Below are 24,142 nucleotides of genomic sequence, written 5' to 3' on the forward strand. Positions count from 1 at the left end.
AGTAGCCACAGAGTGCTGGGGTTCAGTCATTCATCTTGGCAGAGGAGCCCTTCTTTTGATGTGGTTCACTGCTCTGGCACAAACATCTCCACTTTCCCGGGAGGACCTGATTCTTCAGGTAAATACATATACCAGAAAGAAACTCATACCACCATTTCTTAAACATACCTGCACATGCCCAAATTCTCAGATGAATTCACTTTTGGAGTTCAAATGGAACTCCTACTACCCTTCAAACAACATGTGCGAGGCACCCTCTTGGAATGATTAATGATGAACCTCCAGTGACTGTGAAATGGTGAGGCCCACAAATAGGAGGGCCAACTGGACAAGTTCGTAGAGCTGTCTGAGCTTTCCTAGACCTGAGGGCTTCTGGGATGGCTAATTATCAGGGTGTTCTCTCAGTACCTTGGGGTTTGTGAAATCTAGGAAAAGACTGTGATTCTTTGATATGCTTAAATGGTTTCCCAGAATGACTCCCAGATAAGAATAATTGAAAGGAAGTTTGGTTGTTAGGCAACCCCTGGGCATCACGGACCTTCCTCTGTCTGGTGGAATGATGGGCTTACACTAGGCCACGGGAAGTCTGCGTGAGGTAAGGCTGTATGTAGGAAGAACTAATGAGTGAGGAATGGCAGAGAGAAATTAGGGAACCATTAACTGAGTGAGAAATAGGTATTGCGTGGCCAAAGCCATAGATACCCACTCATCAGGCAATCAAAAATACCAGCATTGAATATGTGTGGTGTGCAAGGCACTCAGAGAGTGGCCCTGAGGAGCAAACAGACAATAACTAACAACAAGGATGACAGGTAACTTTTATTGAACACTTTCCTATATGCAAGGCACTATGCCACATGCATTACCTTATTTAATTCTCAGAACAACTTGATGAGACATACCCTTCTATTATTCCCAGCTACAGATGAGAATACTGAGGTTTGGGCATTTATTCAGGGTGCATAGTTAGTAGAATATGTGGGTCCCTTTCTCTTAGAACTGCAGTATATGGCCTAGCCCTGCCTTTAGGAGTTTACAATCTAGTTGTACAGAAAATATCTATATTTTTAAAACTAATGATCGATACAAGGCAATAAATAGTGTGCTATATTGTGATATGTATAAATTATACAGACTAAATGTACTGTGACATTTCTAAAGATGAGAGGTTCCTTTCTAATTGTGGATGACCAAAGGAAAGCCACAGGATTTGGGCTTGACTTGAAGAAAAAAAAAAAGGACATGAGAAGGCAGAGATCAAGCGGGGAGGAAATATTAATTCAGATAAAGACAACAAGAAAACTTAAGCTCAAAGTGAGAAAAGTCTAAGTTGTGATTCTTCTTTCCTATAAATGGACACAGGAGTTTACCCCCAAAAAAGAATTGATTATGTGTATCTCAAGCAAGCAATAGTCATTTAGGGTGAGTGTGTGTGTGCAGTGTAAGTGTAGATGTATGCATCTCAAATATTTTATCAAAGCTGGGAATTATGCACCAACAAAGTAGATGCAAAGCCTGAATTGGACTCCTATTTACTTGGGATTACATAGGGGGTTTTCATTGGTGGGGGGGAGGATGGGTTTTTCCTTAAATGATAGAAAAAGAAAGGGAAATTCACTTGATTGAATATGCTTTCTGACCTCTCTGATAAGCTTTCATGCAATTGGTAGAATCTCCTGAATTGGAATCAGGCTCCAGCAGCTGTTTGGGGAACTTGTCACTGACCACTTTTGTTGCAGCAACATGAGGCTGCTCTGAAGGGGCACTGTTAACTCTCATGAGCTTTCATCTCATGCTCCCCCAGTCTTTGGAGGGATCCTTTTAGAAATGCATTTTAAAGGTAGCATTTGTTTATATCTGGTTTGCAAACTGGATGAGTTAGAGTCTTTGGGTTCCCAATACAATGGATAAAAATGAGTGATTAGGGTAAAGAGAATCATTAAATACTTAAAATAATACTGTTGCTTTTGTTCAAAAAGTATTTTTCACTTGAATTGATTCTTGTTCTCATTTTCTTTGATTTATATCTATGTGCCCTTTTTCATTAATGGCACCCTTTCGAATACTAGAATATTTGGTGGCACACTTGAAGGAATTAAAGTGCATCCAAAACTATCATACATTTTGTGCACTTGCCCTTTACCACTGTGCTGCCATTTGAATAGAACTGTTTCTTGTCCTGAGCATTATGTTCTCAGGAGGAAAACTTCTTCCACATTCTAGAAAACACTCCATTTTTCATTTGCGTTGGTTTAGTGCTGCACATTATAGCTTCTTTCTCTCTCCTTCTTTCTCTCCCTCAGTCTTCCTTCCTTCCCTCCTTTCTCCCCATCCTTCCTTCCTCTCTCCCTCCCTACTCTGTCTTTCTTTCTTTCTACTTGTAACAAGTTGTACGTCTCTTGTTTTCCTGAGACTAGCTTACTGAAATTGCTCCATTGGACAGATATCACTATAACTGAATTGTAAACCAAAATATTTGTATGTTAATAAAAATTTGGTAGCTCATATGGGTAGCTCATATTGATAGCTCAGTATATAGTATCACAACTAAATAACACCATCCTAATATTATTTTGGTACAAATTTCTAATAACTAATCCTGACCCAGTTTCTCTGAAAATACCCTTCATATTTCCAGCCAGACATTCACTTATGTTTTCTTTGATTTTGCATCTTTATTTCCTTCTGACATAGGAGATCTGGAAAAAATATGCTTATTTAATTCTAAATTATAATGTGAAAGTTGTCCCGTATCTCCAAGAACACATATTATAGTTATGAACAAATATATCCAAATCTAAAAAATAAATGTAAAATAATTTTTTAATAAAAAAATAAATGTCAGTGCTATCCTATCCTGTATCCTTTCTGGATGTAACACATGGGTCACCTTTATAGGCAACTGTATTAAGGATTTATAATCATAGTGTAATTAGCAGAAGGTATCTGCTTTATTAGTAGTCCTTTGTAATCTTGTTTTTCACTGCAGGATCAGAATGGATTGGTGAATAAATTTTAAAATATAGTCCAATATAGTAAGTCAGCCTTGTTTTTTGGAGTTTTGGCAACGACATCTTCCATAATAAACAGTATCAACAATCACTTGCTGCCTCATGGTCACCCAAACAACAAGTAAGCTGACACACTGTTTCTCAGCTCTGCCCTTTACTTGAAAGATGTTCTGTCCATAGTTCCATGAGTGCTCTAACCTCTTGTAGGCCATTTACTAACATCATCATTGTCTGCTCGTTTACAAGCTAGAAAGACCTGATGTTGGACACCCAGGTGTGGTGCCCAGCACAAACTGTCAGGGCTGGAGCTTTCACCAAGCTACTGAGAATAGCTGTGGAGAATCAGCCATAGAATCTAGCTCCCTCAGTTATAAGGGAAATAAAAATGAGGTTCTCTTTTTTTAATTCTAATGTTTTTTTTTTTTTTTGGAGTGTGTGTATCCCAGTCAGTCTGGGCTGCTAGAACACATTACTATAGATTGTGGGCTTACAAACAAAAGAAATGTATTTCTTACAGTTCTGGAGGCTAGAAATCTGAGATCAGGGTGCCAGCACAGTCAGGTTTGGGAGAGAGCTGTCTTCTGGGTTTCAGGCTTCCTTCTTTGCTTTGTGTCTTTACAGGGCAAAAAGGTCTATGGAGCTCCCTGGGGTCTTCTCTGTAAGAGCACTAGTCCTAGTCTTAAGGACTCTATCCTCATGACCTAATGGCCTCCCCAAAGCCTCACGTCCTAATTTCATCACACCGGGGGGCAGGATTTCAACATATGAATTTTGGAGGGGGGACACAAATATTCAGTCCATACCAGCAATGCAAAGTGAAACGAGCAAATTCTACAAGGAGACAGAAAAAAAGCAAGGGCTGTGAGAATTCTGAGATGGAAAAAGTTAGTAGCTGGGGGAAACCTAGTATTTGTAGACTAAAAGGGACTTTAGTGATCATCAGGACATTGGTATGAGTCACGCTAGCATTTTCTCTTTCCTCTCTTTTGCCCATGGTCAGGATTTCAAATCAGAACTCAGAACTCAGAAAGGAAAGAAGGAAGGAAGGAAGGAAGGAAGGATGGAAGGAAGGAAGGAAGGAAGGAAGGAAGGAAGGAAGGAAGGAAGGAAAAGAAAGAGAAATAGAAAGAAAGGAAAAGAGAGGGGAAGGGAGGGGAGGGGAGGGGTGGAGAGGAGAAGAGAGGAGAGGAGAGGAAAGGAAAGGAAAGGAAAGGAAAGGAAAGGAAAGGAAAGGAAAGAAAAGAGAGGGAAAGAAAGGGAAAGAAAGAAATCTCATTGTGCATTGGATACGTAATAGTGTGTGTCTATCTCAACTCCTCTCTGTCCTCTAGATTGACCATTGACATAGTCCATAGTATTTGTATTAACAAATTAACAAAGGGATTTGTATTAACAAATCACACAGCAAGAGAAGCAGCACTCCATTGAGGAGTCCTGGAAATGACTGGCCTTTATGGAACGAACTAGCAATGTACATGGACACCTGATAAAGATCGGAAGGAAGGTCATGAGACTTCCATTGGAAGGCTGAGCTTTTCTTCTAATTCTCTTAACCTACAATGGGCTACATAAATTCCTGCCTACCTAGTAGTATCTTGTGATTCTTTTCATACCCCCTTAAACACAGTGTTACAGACTCCACTCTGACGTCTTCATTCTGAATCTCTCTCCCTACGACACAGAGATTTCTGTAAACTCAGCAGTAAAACCCAGCCCCAGAAGTTGGCAAAGCTGCATAGTAGGCTCCTCTTACTCAGGTCTGTCCCCCTCTGAATGCTGATGTGTTCTTGAAATGAGGGAGCTTTAAAACCCCTTGTTGACATAGGTCTAAGATCTCTCTGTCTGAGGTACTATCAGGGAATTCGCAGGGCATTCATCAAAATCAAGCTGATGCAAGCATGAATACTCACAAGAAAGAGCCCTTTTTATGCTGAAAACTGCTGAAGGCTGGAAAAGGGGCTAATTTATTTAAATTATCCCTCTAAGTGTCAAGCCCCACACTTTGTGGAAGGGTCTGACAACTGTGGGTTAAAGAAAGTTTTCTCAAATTTATAAATAAATTAGTGATGGTGGGAAGTTAACCTGGGAAATCAGAGTAACAGAAAAGTAATCGCCATTGATGTTGATGCAGATGTAGGAAAAATACAGTTTTCTGCTATTAAGCTTTTAAATGTCAGCAAATGGCAGTTTAGTAGATCATTTGCTAATAATGATTAAATTTCTCATTAAAATGTTTCCTTCATTATTCTTCAGGTAGAAATGTGTAATTCAATGATTGTTACATCAATTACACTTAAAAAGCTCATTAAAATACTGAAATATTATCTCTCGTAGTCGGAGTACTTTAAGAGTACTGTACTAATTATAAAAGAAATAAACTCTTATAATAGCACCATTTGAACTGATGCCTTATAAATTCTTAATGTAAAGCTAACATGTAAAGTTTAAATCAAATATATAGATCCAATAAAACAAAACCTTTTTAATCTTGTTTTACCTTCAAAAGGACTCTGATTATTGTAATTAAATAATGCATGATATAATAAAGATCTAGAATGTGTGATTATTTCATTGGCAATTGAATATTGGTGCTTTTTATTTATGCAAGCAATGTATCACAGGCAATATGCATCAAGCGTTAAAATATTGATACAATTACACCTAGCTTGCCGAACCAATAAAAAAATCTGTGACATGACTCTGCTGATGATACGAGGACAGTTTGAAATCCTTTTTAAATTTTAATAGTCTGATGTGCTGGGTTATGCTAATTTTGCTAAGAAATAATGCCTCCAAGATTCACTGTTGTGCTTTTCATTCCTGCGAGCGAACAAATCCAGCTTTGCTCAGCATGGCTAACAAGTAGAGTTTGCTTCTGTACGCATTTGACCATTCTTTTTCTGGGAAAGATAAAAAGCACAGTAAGGTTTGGGGTTAGTTTGTTTGTTTTTAAGGGTATTCATTCATATTATAATGACCTTTCTCTAATTTTCTCATTTACTAAGTTTCACAGTTGCTTTTAAAACATTCAAATGCTTTTTATTCTTAAGTCCTTTCTCAACAGAGCAAAGGGTTAGGGAAGTTTTCCTTGTAGCTGTTCTATTATTAAAGCCTTGGCAAGTGACTACGTGGGGCTCTGAGCCTGCCCCAGAAGTCCTCCATGAAAGCAATAGATGACAGAATTTTTCTGCCATGTGCACACCTGGGGTTCAGTGTTACATAGCTGACCCATTTTCTCACCTGTACAAATGGACCCAAAATGCCTTTGTTGTTCTGTGTGCACAGGAGTAATTTCATACATAATTGTTGACTTAAAAACACAGCAACAGAAAGAGACACTCTGCTCATTTGGCTGCTGAAATGTTTGTATGATTCTGGGGGCTCTTTGCTTTATTTTTAGACCCTTACCCTGGCTGGAGGGGGAAGGTGTTCTATTATCCCACCCAGCAGCAGTGTTAATACGGAAGGATGCAGAGATTCAGAACACGATAGCTGTGCAAGGAGCGACAACAACAAGAAAAAAAAAATCACATAGTTCAACTTGCGTATTTTACAGTGAGGGCATCTTGACACCCTAAGAGGTGAAGGGGTTTTACAGACGTTCCTTCTTTCGACCAGTCTTAGATCAGAGCAGGATCTGATGGAATTACCATCACACCATGGTTACCTAGACCTTCTCCTCAGTGATGGTTATCTGGGAGACCTGATTAAAAAAAAAAAAAAAAAAAAAAAAAAAAAACCCACCCGGTCCCTAAGCGAAAGCTGCCTGATATCTTTGCTCTCCAAAGAAGTACCAGATATACTATGGAGCTCTGAAAGAGATGGGAATTGTTGAGCCTGTAAACAGAATGTATACATTGCAGTAATTTAATCGTGTCTTAAGACCCCAGAGTTGTACTCTAGAGCCAGTAACTGTGTAAACTCCATCTTCACCTTCCCTTCCAGTGACTATAGTTCCCCTTTTAGCAATGTCAAGTGTATTTTCTCCCTCTTTTCCTATATGAGTAAGTAGCAATGGCTGGTGATGATACAGCACAGTTGATCATCATGAATGTCTATAGGATGTCATATTTATGCTCTTCTGTTTAGCTTAAATCTCACTCAGGTTCTAATAGCAAACAGTCCAGTTACAATGGGCTAGCATTGCAAAGCATCTGCTCAATTCAGATAAATAAGACCAATGCCTTTGAAGGGCAAAGTTTCAATACAAGTGGCCTGCCATTTCATTTGGAGATGCAATTCTTCTGCAGCGTAAATAACAAAGGGGAAAGGGATCATTTGCTAATTGATTAATTATCTTGTAAATGAATGACAAACCTGTGGAGTGCTAGCTAGGTGTGTGCAGAAGACCTGGCTGCTTTCTTTTCTCCTTCGAGTGTCTGAGTACAAGTGATGATGAGGCTCTGTACACACAAAGTGGCATCTGTTACACCAGGCTGGAGGCCACATGCCATGATGTGCTTGTCGTTTTGTTAGTACTTGAAAACCATTCGTTGCTGAATGCAGGTATTTGTGTGTGCACGCTGGTGTGCAGAAGCATACAAAAAGAAATGAAAATTAAATTTCAAGTCCCAAGCGCTCCAGTGAGTTAAGAGTTCAGTTGGGATGGCCGACTGTTCTTTTTTTTTGCCTTGATTTTTACATTCTATAAATGGCAGAGTTGTTCTGAATAACAATCTTTTGTGGACTAAAAGCGCCAAGGATTAAAGATCAGGGAGAAGAGTGTTCGTGAAGTGCAAAAGCTGGGGGTTGCAGTGCCTTGATAACCACAGAAGAGCCGATAATTAACATTCCTGCTTCCTAGGCAAAAGGGCAATTGGTCTTCCAAAGGCGTAGCCTACTGCTCTGTTTCTCCCTCTGTATGAAAGTAGCTGATTTAGTCAGAAAGGTGACAGTTAAGGCTCTTTGCTGGCGGAATTTTTGCATCTTCCCAGTGCCTCGTTTCCCCGACTTTACCACAGAGGCTGTCCATCACGGTTGTTATGTATGCAGGCTGAGTGAGCCCGCAGGGGATCCTAGTTATTTACACTCTTTTTCAAGCTTCGAAGCTGTTATAATCATTCGCTGTCAACTTTGTGCTGACACTGAATTTTACTTTGTGTTTTTTATGCTCGGTTTGGGTCTAAAATACTGGCATCCATACCCTACACTGTAATTCCATGGGTGACTGAGCTGACCAGCCGTATCCTGTATTACTAACAGAGCCCTGGAATCCTGCTCCATATGGAAATTTCAGAATTTGTTGATTGTGGACACTAAACAGAGTCCTCCAGCTTTGTGCTTTTATCCTGGTGGTGGCCCTCAAGAATAAGCCAAGCGTCCGGTTTCATCTCTGTGCATTTTCGTCTTTAAGAACATGTAAGTATCAGTTTCATTTGCCCCTGAGTTGTCAAGTTGGAACAGGCAGAACTTTCCCTCTGCAACACCCAGTGTGATTTTCAGGCATTACTCTTTCCTCCAGACCCCTGTTAAAAGGAAAATGTTTGTGATCTCCCCTTGTGGTTGCCCCCTGCTCATTCCTTTCTGCCTTGAATGGGTCAGAATACGTGCTGGAAATGCATTCATGATTCAGATCAAAATAGAAGTGTTGTTCTAGGTGCCACGAATGACAAGGGACAGATTATACAGACCCTGGGTAAGGCCACCAGAGGGATGTGAGTGATGTGCTTTTAGACTTCATCAGGGGACATTTGCATGCTCAGCCCTCAATGTCCTGTGTCCTAATCATGCGGGGAATAAACACCTTCCTTTCACTTGTGAACAACATCCTTCCCATGTAGCCCAGGGCCTGAAACCTTTAATGACAGGGCAGGGAATGGTTTCTCCATGTTTAAAATGTACTAAGTTTCTGTGCACCGTCCCCATCCCTCCAATATGAAAATTTCATGTACGTCGGGGCCCAAAGGGAAGTGATCCACAAAATGATATGACCCTATTCTTAACTGGACTTGAAATAAAGCTGGTCAAGGAGCTTGTGTGCTCGGCCAATGTAATAAAGTAGACAAATAATTACCGAGCAAATCAAACACACTTACACCTCAGATGATTTTGAAATATTATCTATAATCGGGCACTTCTGTGCTAGGAGGAAAGGTTAATAAAGTAATTTAAAAAAGATTGTGTGGAGTATTATAGAATCAGAAGAGGGCTGGCGATCATAATTGTTAATCTCCTAAAACACCAGTTCTGCATTGCACAAAGCAGATATTTTAGTACATATTCTTATTGTGTATTCCACTTATTACTATATTAGCTTGCTTAATTATCCTGTATAAAAACCTTACTTTCGATTTTTTTGGTATTAAAAGAGTTGATATGATTATTCCAGCAGACCAGCCATGCATATGTCAGTCTTGATGTGTAGATGTGTACAGACAAGTAATATCTTTGGAAATTAGTTGTCTTTATGTATGCCACATAGGAGAGCAATACTGGAGTGGGCACATGGTATTTATGTAGCAGCAACCCTTTCCTTCCTGCTGTCATTTGCCACAGATACATAGACAATGACACAACTTTTGCAGTTGGAATTGTTGGAATCAAGAAAGGTAATTTCTAAGCTAGTTGCTAGTAGTTTAATACTCTTGAGATAGAGCTAAGGTGTATGGTTGTGGGATGTACCTGCAGGAAGATGTGTTCACATAAAGACATCTATTAAAAGTCATATAAAAAAGTAAGTTTTAATCATTCTTTCTTCTATTGAAGAATCGATTTGGCATAGAAGGAAAAAAAGGGAGGAGGGTAAGCATGGGAAGATATAAGTCCCACCTCCACCAATATTTGTACCCCAGGGCAGATTGGTTTCTGGAAAATAGGAATAACAAAAAGATCTGCCTCATAGGGCTTTTAGAGGATATATGAAAGAACTACATAAACTTCAAAAGCCCCTGCTAAAAATATTATTTATTACACTTCTTTGTTTCACCAAAGTTTCCCATCACCTTCATATCATAATATTTTCTCATAAGTATTTGAAATATTTAATGTATAGTTATGCAACTATTTTTCACCTTAAATTAAGCCCAGACTGGTTAGAAAAACGTTTCTAATGTTTTTCTGTGCAGATAATTTGTACTTTAAATTATTGCCCTCTCTTGGCCCTCCTGCCTCTTCTGGTAACCTTATACTTTTCTCCTTCCACTTCCAACATCTCAGCCAGGTGATGTGCTGCTCCCATGCTTTCACATCCAGTTTATCCTTCGCCTCCTTGTACTCACGCTTTTGTGACCGCCACACCACTGAAACCGATGTGTGTTCGTCCACGGCGGCCAGTGGTCGTTTCTCCAAACCATGCCTTTGACCTGTCTGCCGTGGGCAACCCTCGGCCTCTGTGACACAGCCAGCTCCGGGTCAGCCGCCCACTCCCGCTTTGTGTTTCCCTTCCTTCTTCTCCTTGCTGGAGAGGATGCTCCACAAGCTCAGCCTGAGCTCCTGGCTCTTCTCTCTTTCCCCCTGCCCTCCCCGTCGCCTTCAGAGGCTCTGTCCATTCCCGCTGCTTCAAAGATAGCCTTGCTGCTACTTACGCCGCCCACATCTCCCTTTCAAGCCTCAAACCCCAATCCCTCATAAGAACATAAACAAACACAATTCTGGCTGCAGCTGTGCAGAGCTCTCCACTAGCAGGAGTTACTGTAGCTGTCAGAGTGACCAGATTTGAGGAAGCTTTATTTCAGAGTCAGGGGAATTAGGGTCTTAATTCCTGCAGACTGAAGCAATTGTGACGTCGTTCATTTGATGTGATTTTGGTGTAGAACCAAGCAGGCTTGGTGACATGTTGGAGCCCTGTGCTAGAACCAGCTACTAAACATTGTTTCTCATAACAGTGGGGGTTCAGAAGGAGCCTTCCACTCTCATCTACCACCTGATGGCGTGGGTTGAGGACTGTGGGGATATGGCAAGGTAAGGGATACCCTGCCAGCACAGAGGACTTTCAGAATGACTGAGCTGACATGTCTATTAGTTGGCTTTGTGGATTAAGATTTTCCTTTTCTCTGGCAGCAAATACTAAGCTCTTAGAACTCTTGGCAGTAATGTTGGCAGGACTCCAGTAAGCCAGCCTCTTTTGAGGACTTTGACCCAGGCCAACATGGTCTATGATTTCAATTAAAAAAAAAAATCAAAAGGTGAAAAAAAATGAAGAAGAAATCACAACACATTGTGACTCTCAGGTGGCATCACACCCACGAAATTTTGTGGCACCGTTCCACCTGTCTCCTGAGAGATGAGAACCTTGTCTAGTGCTGTCTTTCATCACTGCAAAAAAAGTTCAAGTCAGGACCACAGATGTCTAATATGTGTCATTGAAAGCATGGCTTTTCTCTGAACTTGGCAGCTGAAATGAGTTGACTCCAACCTTCTTCTGGGATCAATACCAAGTCCCTATGGAGAGCCGAATGTCTTTCTCGAGGAAAACTCATGGACCCAGTGTAGATTAGGGGGTGGCAGGTGTCGAGGGAGGATGGGAGAATTATGTTTGTGAAGGAAAATCAAGGGAGCAGGAAGATCTCTCTTCTCTTCTCAGTTTTTGGAACTCAGCTACCATCACTTCACATGCCCTGCTTCTGTAATCAGTGCTTCTGGATCTAATGTTGCTCTTCTGTCTGGCTGCAACGTTAGGACACGAAGCTTCCAATGGAATTTGCTGGATGAGTAGCTAGTTGGTCAGAACAGAAAACTAACAGACATTATTTTTTTTCAGCAGTATTTTCCTTTGGCCATGTTTCCAAATAAAACCTTCTAAATTCAGTATAGTTGTGTCTGCATGACTGATTTCTAGAGTAAAGCAGGTAGGTAGCATATTATTTTAAATACATAAATATTAGCCATATGTAATGCTGGCCAACAATTTATTGGTGGGATTGACTTTGTTGATATCAGCTCTGCTTTGTTGATCCCTCTCTCCCTCCTTCTCTCCTTCCTTCTGCCATCCTTTCCTTCCTTCTTTTCTACTTTCCTTCCTTCTTCCTTCCTTCCTTCCTTCCTTCTGTCTTTCTTTCCTTTCTTGGATACGATATGGATATCTTATATTTATTATCATTGACCAAAATGATTTGTTGTGTTTCCTTGCTTATAATACTGACATCAGCCATTGCATTGTTCAATTGTTCTTGTGTTTACATTTCTACACAAGGTTAGAGTTTTCCTACAATCTCTGGAGATGTAAAGATACAAAGAGTAAAAAACAGAATAACTGGTATGTCTTTATATAAGTAAGGTCAGAGCACATCATCATATCACATTTTTTTTAAACAAGGTAACAGAATTTCATACTATGAGTACCTAAGATCCAGTACACGGAACAGGTTAGAGAAGTAATATAGTCATAGTAATTACTTTCATCTGGCAAAATATTTCAGTCAGCAATGACTAGCAATAAAATAAAATGATCACCTTTAGTGTATCTATTACAAAAACAATTGCCTAAAATAAGAGTGGTTTAAAATACCTGGTGGAATATAAAACATCCATACAGACTCTCTCTTTCTCTCTCTCTCTCTCTCTCTGTGCGTGTGTGTGTGTCTCCCCCTCCCCCCACCTTCCCTCTCTGTCACACACGCGCGCACACACACACATTCCACACAGGCCACAGACTGTGTTAACAGCAATTTACCTGAAATGTACAGCAGTTTTTGCTCAAGAAAAAAATACTCCAATTAAGGATTTATAAATAAATACTGTACTATTATAAGTACTGTCCTTTTAGAAATGAGTTTTCTTTTAGCTTTTAAGGTTTATAGAAATCACTTATCTGCTCCTTAAAAGACTCCTATTCTTTTTTTCTTCTCTTTTTTATAAATAGAGTGAATGTGAAACATCATTAATCCAGTCGTAATATCATCTGATAGTAGCTAATCCTTTCTTAGGCACAGCTTTTCTTGGGCCTTTGGAATATAGAAATGTGCTTTTACTGTCAGGCATTTTATTTAAGCATCAATCTATTCTTCATGCTTAATTGTGTTTTGTGAAAGACCACCAAGCAAAATGAACAGTGTCTTCAAAGTTCCTTCCCTGGGAGTCCTGTGACATTCTCCAGCCCGCTGTTTTGTATGCTAAGGTCATGGATCAAGGGCAGCTCCGTGCCTGTGGTTTGGACTTGGCTGTGGGCTCCAGCGGGATGATGCAACCCGCACTGATCCTAATCGGTCAGAAGAAGTCTATTAAGTTTGAGCCCTTAAGCTGTCGCAGCCAAATCAGGGATACCAAAGTTACATTTGTTTTTGTGATGACCATTCATTTTGGTCAAATGAAGAAATTGCTCGTGTGGGTTTTTGTGGCTTCAGGGGCAAAATCTGTGAATGTCACGTATCTTTTAGCCTCTCTGCTTTCTCAGAGATATTATTGAGAAGACGTTTATGAAAAAAAAATCATTTTTATTGCAGCTGTTTATAAGTCACCTTGATCATAAAGGAAAAGAGGCAAAAGAAAGGTAATCAGAAGCTCGGTTTCTTTCTCTTAGTGAATGACAAAGTTGGGAAGGCCTGTGTGCTGAGGTCCTGGGGACCCAGTGCGTGGAGCTGGGGCTAGGGCTGCCTGTGTCACTTACTTAACAGGCAGGAGTGGGCTCAGGACTTTCATCGTGAAACTCTTCATGCTTTTTCAAACACCGTAGTCTGGCTGAATCAGAAAACATCTAAATCTTCTCTCTTAGATCCAAATTATAGCCGTGCACTCAGTTTTTTTCACCTATGAAAAGATTTTTGGTTTGAGAACAATGCTGCCTGGGGATGGCATCCTGACCCATAGCTGCCAAAAAGAATTAATTTTTCTTCCCATTTTCTTCTTTAAAATTGTTGAATTTTTAGTTAGCCAGGGGAAGGGTTTCCGAGTGATACAAATGTTTATCTGAACTCACTTTCTAGTAAAACAAATGGAAAACAGGAGTGCATCTGGTGTATGCATTGCTTCATCATTGCAGAACAATAGACTTCAATGTGCTTGGCAGGGAAGAACTTAGGTGTTCCATTTCACAGATGGAAAAACTGAGACCTGAAAGAGTAAATGTCTTGTCCAGACAACTGACAGCAGAGATTGCTAGAAGCTATTTTAACTCTCATGAAAGTGGTTTGTTTACCACCAATATCCAGCAAAAGCTGTCACCTTCTGTAGGAACAAAAATTTTCATAATGTTCATTATTCTAATAATAAGAAGATATATACAATAGTAGTTGTTTTGTGGCTGTAAAGTCAGGCTGACTTGGATTGGAGCATAGCTTGGACCCCTGTAGAAGTTCTTCAATTTTTCTGAGCCTCAGTTTGCTAACTTGTAAAGTGGTCAAGGTAATTATTCATACTTCAGAAGTCTGTTATAAAAATGCATATAAAGTATTTCACACCAGATGCAGAACATTATAATTGCCCTATACATGATGGTTAACTTTGCAGTTTACTGACAACCTCCCCAACATCAAGGGGAAGAAAACTTTACAGTTCCAGTCAGGAAAAGGAAAGCATGTGTGAGTATGATATAGAAAATAATACATTTTCTAAGATTGCATTGTGAGAACTGAAAAAGTATAAAAATAATGGTATTTCAAATTGGCGTACTATTATGTTGCAGTACTGCTAGCAGATAGATGTAAAAATAAAGTACAGATGTATCTCTTTTTAGCAAAATCTGATATATGGAAATCTAGATTTAGAGAAAGACTGGTTATAGGGTCATTATTTGCTTTACAAAGCTATTTGGCTTAAGGTTCCTTTATAAGGGAACTTCCCTCGTATCTTTAATGTAATATTTCATTTACTGAAAAAAAAATCACACAACTTTGCAAGAACTCATTTCATGCATAAATTGAAGCACATCTGTTGAATGTATAGAGGAAAAAATAGAAGTTGAAAGAAGGAGTACATTAAAAGTTAGGAATAAGTCAGATAATAACACATATGAGGCACACAGAAGGAGAACATTAAAAGTTAGGAACAAGTCAGATAATAACATGTATGAAAAATAAAGTAGCAAGGGAACATGACGTACTGAAACTTTATCTTTTATAATTAAGGCTTATTAATAATACAAATTCATAGAGTTCCTATTCTGTGTGTGTGTGTGTGTGTGTGTGTGTGTGTGTGCACATGTGCTTATAAGAGAGAGAGAGAGAAGGAGAGAGAGAGCCTGCCGTCACCTCTCTATATGGCTTTCTGTTTCGCTGTGAGCTGACTCCTCCCAAGTTCTCCAGAATTTGGCACATGCACCTAAAATGCAGCCATAATGCATTCACGTCCTTCCAAACTCCATTGATTTTGCATGTCATTCCTTTTGACTAAAATTTTGTCCTCAACACTCTGGCAACCTCAGTAGCTAATGTCTATATCTGTCTCAGCTAGGCTTCCCCTTCACTGGAAGGTCTTTTGGATGGCATTTCATCTCCAGAACACTCAGGGAAGCCAACCTTTGCTGGACATTGGCTTACCTTCTTAGATGGTTTTGTTGTGGGGTGTAGCAGAGCATAGACTTTGGAATCCAATGGACCTGAACTTGAACTCTGGCTCCATATCTGACTTGAGGTTTGACCTGGATCATGGGTACTGATCTCTCTGGGCTTTACCCTCGTTCATCAATACTCCTGGGAAAATCAACGGTACTTCATATCATTTCAGAGGAGATATGGTGAAATGCGTAAAGACCTTAGCATAGTGCCTAGAAAAAAGTTGGGATACAACAAATGTTTCTATCATTTTTTCTATATTACACTGCATTGTAACTACTGTTTATTTATTTATTCCTCTGTTTCCCCATTGAACTATGAGCTACTTAAAGGAAAATACTGGATCTTACCCAGCTCATATTGCCAGAGCCCATCTGATTCATAAAAAGTGGGCACCAAATGCATATTTGTGGAATCTAATTGCGACAAACACAACAGCATATATTTTCATGGAATATGGCAAGTCCGAGAGTAAAGTTATGCGGAAGGAGAAGAGAAAGAACGAAGAGGTACAATGAAGTCCAAAGGGCACATATCACTAGAGAACTCTCCAGGTTGCCCCCAATTAATTAGCAAGTATTCTTTGGGAACATTTGTTCAACCAGTTTTGAGTCACTCTAATTACGCTGACTTTTTTTTCAGTCTACTAATATGTTATGCAGTAATGTGCTAAATGCCTTGATAAAACTAAGACCCGTTCCCCCAAACTGTTTGGTTAATCATTCCCAAAAACATAAAGGAAACCTCAGAAAGATTAGGGAAAGAAAGAAAGGGAATGAGGTTGATAAAGAGGAAGGAAGAACGTGGGGAGGAAGGAAGGGAGAGACTCATGTGCTCTGGAGTGAATCTCTGCTAATTGTAGGTAATTGCTACTTTCTCTAAGCACGAACAATTCATACCTGTGATAATCTGTTCTAGAATTTTGCTAGAGATATATTCTGGATATTTTTCTGGTTTTTCAAATTAAGTTTTTCCTTCTTTAGACCACACTGATCCCTGGTTGCCTATGATTAAACCACAATTTAAAAAAAAAATCATTGATAGGCTTTTCACATTCACATCTGGACCGTTTATTAGATTCTTTCAGTTACCTGGGAGATAATTTGCCTGGCCTGGAGCCTTGAACTCATTTGAAGCAACCAGGTTATATTTTAGTATGTCTTGACTTATCTTGGGCCACAGTTCACTCTTAACTCTGTTTGCTCTGCCCTCTCTAGTTTGAAGATCATTCTTCATGATAGAGACCACAAAATCAGAATAGGAGTTGAATAGTTCTGTGTTCCTTGTGACATCTGTTAACATTTTGCTGTGTGCCCCAATCAATGTACCTATCCCTTTGTTCTTCTTTACAAACAGAGCTTAAAATAGCTTTCTGTTGTCCTTGGCAGTTTTTCAACCTATAGCCAACCTTTAGCCCTCCTGACAACATTCTTAAGGCACTTTTTATATTGGCTTCTCATCATCTTTTCAGCCTTCCATTTTGGGTCTGTGTCCCTTTATGTTTTGCATCCAATAGCTTTAAAAAGGGAAAACAATGCTCTTTTCATGTTATATTATCTTGGAATAATCTTTGGAATAATCTGTGATTGTTTTGTCAGAATTTTTAAAATAGATTTATTTTCCCTTTAAAATGATACAATCATAGGATCATATGTACATTCTCATTACTTTGATGCCTGCTTTTCTAAATTCTAAGGTAAATACCTATGTCCAAAATTATTTTTCTGTGAATATGACTCTAAGATGACATGTTACTTCCCTCCAAGTTTCTCATCACTTTTAGCTCATCAATTGAAGCTTCCTCCTTGTTCAAAATAAATTCAAAGCAAAAATTCTCCAAACTGATCTGTCATCTTTCCCAGGGACGCAACCAGCAGAAGGCAAGCCAAAACCTTACCAGAAGTTTTTCGTTTAGAAGAATTTTATGGCAAGTCTGTGGGAGAAAAGTTTCCCATCACTAATTTAACTTATCTCTATATTAGTTCTATAATCTGTGTTAGGAAGGCATGGGACAGGGAGTCAGTCCATTTCTGAAATGAAACAACTTTGAGTTTCCTCTTCTTTTAACCTCACTGAAATGCATTCTCTCACAGTTCCTCATCAGGGCCATTCATGTCCCTTCTTCCTTGATACAAAGTGCTGGAGCCACATCCACATTACAGACTCTTTTGGGGGCCAATTATACCCATTCAAAATGAGGCTCATAGAACGGTGCCAGTCTGCATGTGGTTTATTAGTGGTTTGCAAAAAGATAAGCACAGAAATGGAAAGTAATTCTGTTGACACTTTTAAAGCAATTTAACAAAAATAATTTTATGTATGTTGAATCTAATAAACATCGAGGCTTGAATTTTATATATCTTTTTAAGAATTTTTTTCTAGTGATTTATTTTTATTACACTGCACAACAATATTGGTTTAGAACAGACTGGAAAGGAAGAAACCGGTGAAGGACCTTGGATGATCTGGGAAGCACTACTAGACAGGAGGTCCACATCTTACAAAGACTTGATGTAGGTGTAAGATCATATCTAGCTTTTTTTATTGAAGTGACACATTAAATGTATTATTCATAGTCTGTTTATTTGTTGTATATGACCACATGGAACAAATTCATTGTGTCTGCCCGCCTTTGCTGTTGGTTTCTTCTGAAACATCCTGATCGACTCATGGACAATTCAATATCTCTAAATCACATCTCTTGATACAGCTTAATACGAAGTTTTAAAGCTTTATTCAATTTTTGCCTTTTGGGGGCTCAAATTTCAGCACAGTTTGCTTGGCTGTGATATTGTATGGCATCAGTCCTCAAAGGACTACTTCTTCTGTGCAGAAGACCCTCTTTGTACCATCAGGAAGTGAAGGGAAAACAAATCCTCTTTTGGACCACCTGGTGATTTCCCAGATCCCCCTGGGGTTCTCAACTGAAATTGGAGACAGATGCTTCTACCACCTGTAGACCCATGTCCTCTGCTTCTTGCTTCCATTTCATGGCCACAGGTAAACCATGACCACATCTCCTAGAGACAGCATTGACCACCACATAGAATCACAGTTGAGATTCTATGATGACTTACATACATGTTACATCTACATCCCAGGAAAATCGTTTACATCACATAAGGGCCAAACGTGATTTCCTGAACTCCTTTGTAGAGAGCTAACTACTCTCTCCCTCCACCTCTGCCTCTTGGAGAAGTTGATGAAACTCTTCCAATGTGACTGTCCTGAGAATTCTCCTCATTCTATGTGTAATGGGAGGGAGGTTGTCATTGCCCTTATGGGAATTCTATACTCATTATCCAGAGAAGTGGCTCCATCTATGACATGAAACCCCACCAGTCCAAACTTTCTTCTTTTTCCCCTCTTCACACCAGATTCAAATTTTCCTGGCTTCTCAGAAATGTTCTTTCTTCTTTCTTGTTGGGTTCCATTTATTTACAAGTCATTTCTAGGACCTTTATCTTCTTTAATAAGCTGGAACCACAGAATGGCACTCATCAAGTTCCTTTACTTTCTGCTCAGGACAGAACTCCAAGCTGCATTTACAAAATGCATATTACTGAGATCCTGGACAGGAGGAAAAACACAGAACCATCCAGCAGGATCCTCTGTGATCCTAACCCCCAGGTATCAACACACACGGCTGCCTATCACAGGTCCCCTTATAGTCCGTCTATTTGCTATTCCTTGTTACACCAAGGTTTCCAGCACAGGGTTGTGTGTGGCAGTGATGGCTGTGGTGGAACGGGGCACTGAGTAATGCTGCCACTAACCAGTGTGCCGCGTGGGTTAGATCTGCTTCCTTGTTCAAACCCAATGCAGAATAGCCCACCTGGAAATGGGAGTTCTTCACAGCCTCTTCCTTGTCTTTGCTCCTCATTCCTTCCAACATCTCGTTAAAAGCCTTTGGGATGTGATGAGCGCAAGCGCTGGGAGGACGGATGAGAGAGGTAGTGGATCTTGGAGTTATGAAAACTGTGGATTTGTGCAGCCTCGGTGCAGGGGCTAGAGTTTGGGATACCATGAGGCCGTAGATACCTGGGTGTAGGCCTGGGTCTAGGGTCCTTTGCCAGTAGAGGTGGGAGAACTCACGCTCTGAACAGGAAATAGGAAATGATGCTCTTCTTCAGATCTTCCCGTATTAACCCATCTCATTCTTTCCTCACTTTGTATCTTATGCTTTTCTGTTTCCTGGAACCAAAGGGCAGGCCAAGGCAGTTTGCATTTCAACTCAGCTACATGATGACAAATATGTTTTCTATGGGCCAAACTGTTATTTAAGTATTGTTTCTATGGAAAAATTAATTACAAATTCTAAAGCTATTTACCAATTAACTTTGGGAATTAAACACATTTGTCACTTGGAGGCTGACTCTATGAGGTCGATTTAAGTAAATACATGCAGAAGTATATGTGTGTACTAGAATGCTGTATTTCAAGGCGGCTGTTAGATCGAATATAAGATATGGTGTATTATATTGTGAAAGCAAAAAATAAATAAATAAAAAAGCTTGACTTGATCTAAACAGAAACTGTAATATTCTAGAAGTTTTTTACAAGCTAAGAAATGTATCTATGTAGACCTTGAACCTTGATTTGGACCTGTGTATTTAAGGATGAAATTTTAAGAGATGTGAATTTCACCAGATGTATGTTTTCAAGCAATCACTTGTTGGAAACAGTACACTTCTCTTTCCAAAATATTTTGCTTTAGCTCTAACATTTAGCTTAAAAAATTAATTGCAATAGAAAATTGAAAATACCGTATCTGTTATTTCCAAAGTTGGGATAGGGCAAAACACCAAATTCATAATGCAATAAAAATATTATTTGAGAAATTTTATTATGTCCCTTTAAAAGGCTATAAATGTTTTAGCTTTCATTTGATGTTTTTAAATACAATCCTCCACTTAATGTGTGTGTGTGTGTGTGTGTGTGTGTGTGTGTGTGTGTTTATGTGTTTGGTTATGTATTTTCCAACAGAATTAATAAAGTCAAGGTGCTAAAACAAGGCCAGTGCTTGTTCCATAGAATTGTTTCTGGAACAAAGCAAATAAATAATTATACTTTATTACAAGTAGCAAAATTTAACTTGATTATCTGAAGACTAATTATGTTAACTTCTATGACTTAAAGTGCAGTTTTTCCCCATTCCACTAATTAAAGGGATATTAATATCAGTTGTATTTTAATCCTTGAGAGTCAGAACTGATAACGTACGATCACTGCCCACAATTTAACACAAGCCAAAATGATGGTAAAAGAGACCTAACAGTATACAGTTGTCAAAATGTACCTGCAGGCTCTCAGAGGAATATTAGAACAATTGACGGCAGGTGAAATAAAAGAAGTCTCAGACTTCTGAGTTCAGGAGGATTCAGCAGAATTTCCTACAGTGTCACTTGGGTGTTTAAAGCCCTAACATATTACATGAATGCTTCCTGCAATTAGGATAGCAACTACAGGTGGAACAGATTCAAAACTGCTTACCAAGTTGTTTGTATCTATTTCCCATGGGTTTCCTGAGGCCACAGAGACAAGGAAACGGTCTTAGTTTTCTTTTCAAAACTAATGCACATTAGTGGTGGCACCTTATTGGGAACCCCATGTCATTCCCTTAAAATCATAGACAGGCCACCCAATTAAAATTGTACTTTGTGGGGCGCCTGGGTAGCTCAGTCGGTTGAGCGTCCGACTTTGGTTCAGGTCATGGTCTCACAGCTCGTGAGTTCGAGCCCCTCGTCGGCCTCTGTGCTGACAGCTCAGAGCCTGGAGCCTGCTTCGGATTCTGTGTCTCCCTGTCTCTCTGCCCCTAACCCACTCACATTCTGTCTCTGTCTCTCTCAAAAATAAATAAACATTAAAAAAAAAAAAAAAGAAGAATTGTACTTTGTGGAAACCAAAGCAGCCCAGCCCAGGTGCTCCAAGGTACACTCATAGGGGCTGAAGACCTGCTTACACTGAACCACGCAATGCCTGCCTTGACCCCCTGCAAAGAAACACATCTTTTGCATATATGCTCTGTAGCAACCAGTGCTCTGCCAAGGAAAACTGCTATTTTAAATGGAGGCGCTTTCTGTATCAGCAGGAAGAATTTATGCCCAGCCAGTAAGGAGGCAGAGAGAAGCTTTTGTTGTCTGTCACATGTTAGTGCAGGGAAGTGCTCTGCCCTGAAGGTGCCAGGTAAAGAGAATTGCCAAGTAAAGAAAATTTATTGAATGTGTTTCCAAAAAGGAAGCATAATCTGACATTTTTTTAAGGATCTTAGAAAAATAACTTTCCTGTTTTTTTTTTTTTAACTTTCCTCAGTTCTAATACAAAGAATGCAAATGCAAATGCAAAAATACCTACCCTGTCTTAAGAGTGCTTTGATATAGCTTTTTCTATTTAATCATGTTTTCATTTGTAATTATTTTCTATGCTTCTCTCTATTCATATGTCTGACTGTATCACACCACTAGATGTTGAATTTATTAATTTTTCCCCTCTCTAGTGCTCTCCCTCCCCAGGAACCGCATTATTTGGGGTCCACCTGATACTTCCCCTACCACGTCTCAGTTTGGGGTAGCCAAAGTTCTAGACTTTTCAACCTGGGAATGGAGGTAAAGGATCAAACTTCCTTTTGAAAGCCTAGAGCAGTCTGAAATCTACTTCAAGCTTTAGTTTGTGCTCTGGCTTTGGAAAGCAAGTTAAGAGCCTTTAGGCTTTTCACACCTTCCGCCCCGCCCCCCTAACTCTAAGCCCCGCCCTCATTTCCTGTTACCACCGACTTTCCCACAGTTGTCCTCAGGGCTTGTTCGTTTGCTCAGATGTTCTTAGGACTAACATGAAGGTAGTCACATTTGCCTACTCCAGGATTTTAGAAAACAGGCTAGACCAAAAAGACAAACAACAAAAACAACAAAACAAAAACACCAAGTGAATGAATCCGAATAAAATGAAGGCACCTAATTTCAGATTGTATCGGAATGTCGCTCGGCCCTTTCTCTCTCTCTCTCTCTCTCTTTACAAAGCAACCTCAACTCCCGTACTCTGTTCCAACTTGGTCAGCGACCGACGAAGTGAAAGGTTCCACCTCTGAGCAGGTAAAATATGTTTGTTAGAGAAGGACTGCTCCGCGCGGTAAGAATGACAACAATTAGCACATGCTACTCATTAACAAACGGAGATTAGAGCAGCCGAAATGGCAAGCTGCCATCAGTGTGATAGTTACGGGGCAGTTTAATTTCTAACGAATGTGAGCGCTGGATCAGTAACAATATTCGACAAAATGCCGCCTGCATTCTCTTATGGCTTTCATTACCAAATTGAAAATCTGTGTAGATTTCTGAAAATTACTTTTAAATGTAGCCAATCTCCTAGACTGCAAGGCTTGATTTGCTGGTGAGGGAGCCCTGCTGTGAGATTTTAATGAAAGATCATAGTGGCCCTCCAAGGCCGGCAAAGAGCTATAGGCCCTGGAAGACCCGAAATAATCTGTTTTACTTTTAATGGCAGCCATTTTATATTCATTAAGATCAAAATGCAGTTTTGCAGGCAAATTGCAAAGCTGTTCCACTCACAGCTTGAGAACCTGGAGGCCCTACAGCTTTTTATCTTGTTCATAAGCAAATATGCAGTTAATATCTTTTAATATGCTTTGATGCTTGGTACCTTATGGGTACATTGTACCGGAGGTTAGAGGACTGCATGTTTCCTTGGCACAGTCAGCCACCAACCAAAGCGGTAGTCCTTTTATTTCCATAATGGCAGAAGAAATGAGTCTCTTTCTCTCTTTTTATCCCCCACCCCGTTTTTTTTTTTTTTCATATGAGATCAGCTCAAATAAATTGTAAAGCACTGTATAGTGTACATTCAGGGTCTCAGAGAAGGCGCAGTTTTTCACTGGGATCCATCTGTTGGTGGTTCATATTATTTAAATTTATACAGTCACATTATTTAAATGTAAACAGCCAAATAAGATAGGATCAAATCATTGGCATCTGGAAACTGTGCTCTCATCCTCTTTGATTGTGAGGTTGTCTGCATTAATAATGGAGTTCTAAAGACTGTGATTCCACCTGATATACTGTATGACCTTAACAGTTGTGATTTTATCAGGGTTTCACTGTAGTAGAAAATGAAGGTATTTTGCAGCTCATTTCCAGCAAAGCTAGTTTGCATTATCCTCCGTCCAGAGCAGGCCTGTTTTGTGGGTTATAAAATATCAACCCCCCTCCCCACTGTCCCCTTTCTGTTTTGCAGCTATACTTCCGGTCTAGTACCATGTTGGAGATTAAATTCCATCAGATTTCTTGTAGCATGTAAATGGTACTGTGGTAAATGATTAGGTAGGTGGAAGGAAGGAAGGAAGGAAGGAAGGAAGGAAGGAAGGAAGGAAGGGGGAGGGAGAGAGGGAGTAAGGGGGAAGGCATTTAGTTTTATGAGGTACAAATCTTGGCCTCTCCCCAGCATAGCATCTATGTCCTCTAATTCAGCAACTTCTATCTCATCTCTAAGACAAGAAATAAGGTCGGTGCAAGTGGATCTTACTACTCAACCCATTACTCCATCTTAATTCCGCCTTAAGCAATCTGCCATTGTTAGAAATAATTGTCCCAAATCACAGAACTATTCAGTTGTTGTAAAAGCAAAATTCGGGGGGTAATTTGGGATAGGAAAAGGGACCAGCTATGTCTATTTCAATCTATTGCCTGAAGATTT

At 39.7% G+C, this 24,142-nt stretch overlaps 1 long non-coding RNA gene across 2 annotated transcripts in view; it reads left to right on the top strand.

The window, feature by feature from the left end:
* Nucleotides 1-24,142, top strand: part of LOC128773517 (uncharacterized) — a 241,260-nt gene that overhangs the window by 121,332 nt on the left and 95,786 nt on the right. The window contains exon 4 of one of the 2 annotated variants that reach the window (XR_008417854.1): nucleotides 8,214-8,369. The exons of the other annotated variant lie outside the window; for it this stretch is intronic. This is a non-coding gene — a long non-coding RNA (uncharacterized LOC128773517). The remainder of the gene's footprint in view (nucleotides 1-8,213; nucleotides 8,370-24,142) is intronic. 2 annotated transcript variants of the gene reach the window in all.

This window comes from Panthera pardus, unplaced genomic scaffold (genome assembly GCF_024362965.1).
Source record: "Panthera pardus isolate Hobbes unplaced genomic scaffold, ASM2436296v1 HiC_scaffold_25, whole genome shotgun sequence".
In the NCBI taxonomy this organism is placed as follows: domain Eukaryota; kingdom Metazoa; phylum Chordata; class Mammalia; order Carnivora; family Felidae; genus Panthera; species Panthera pardus.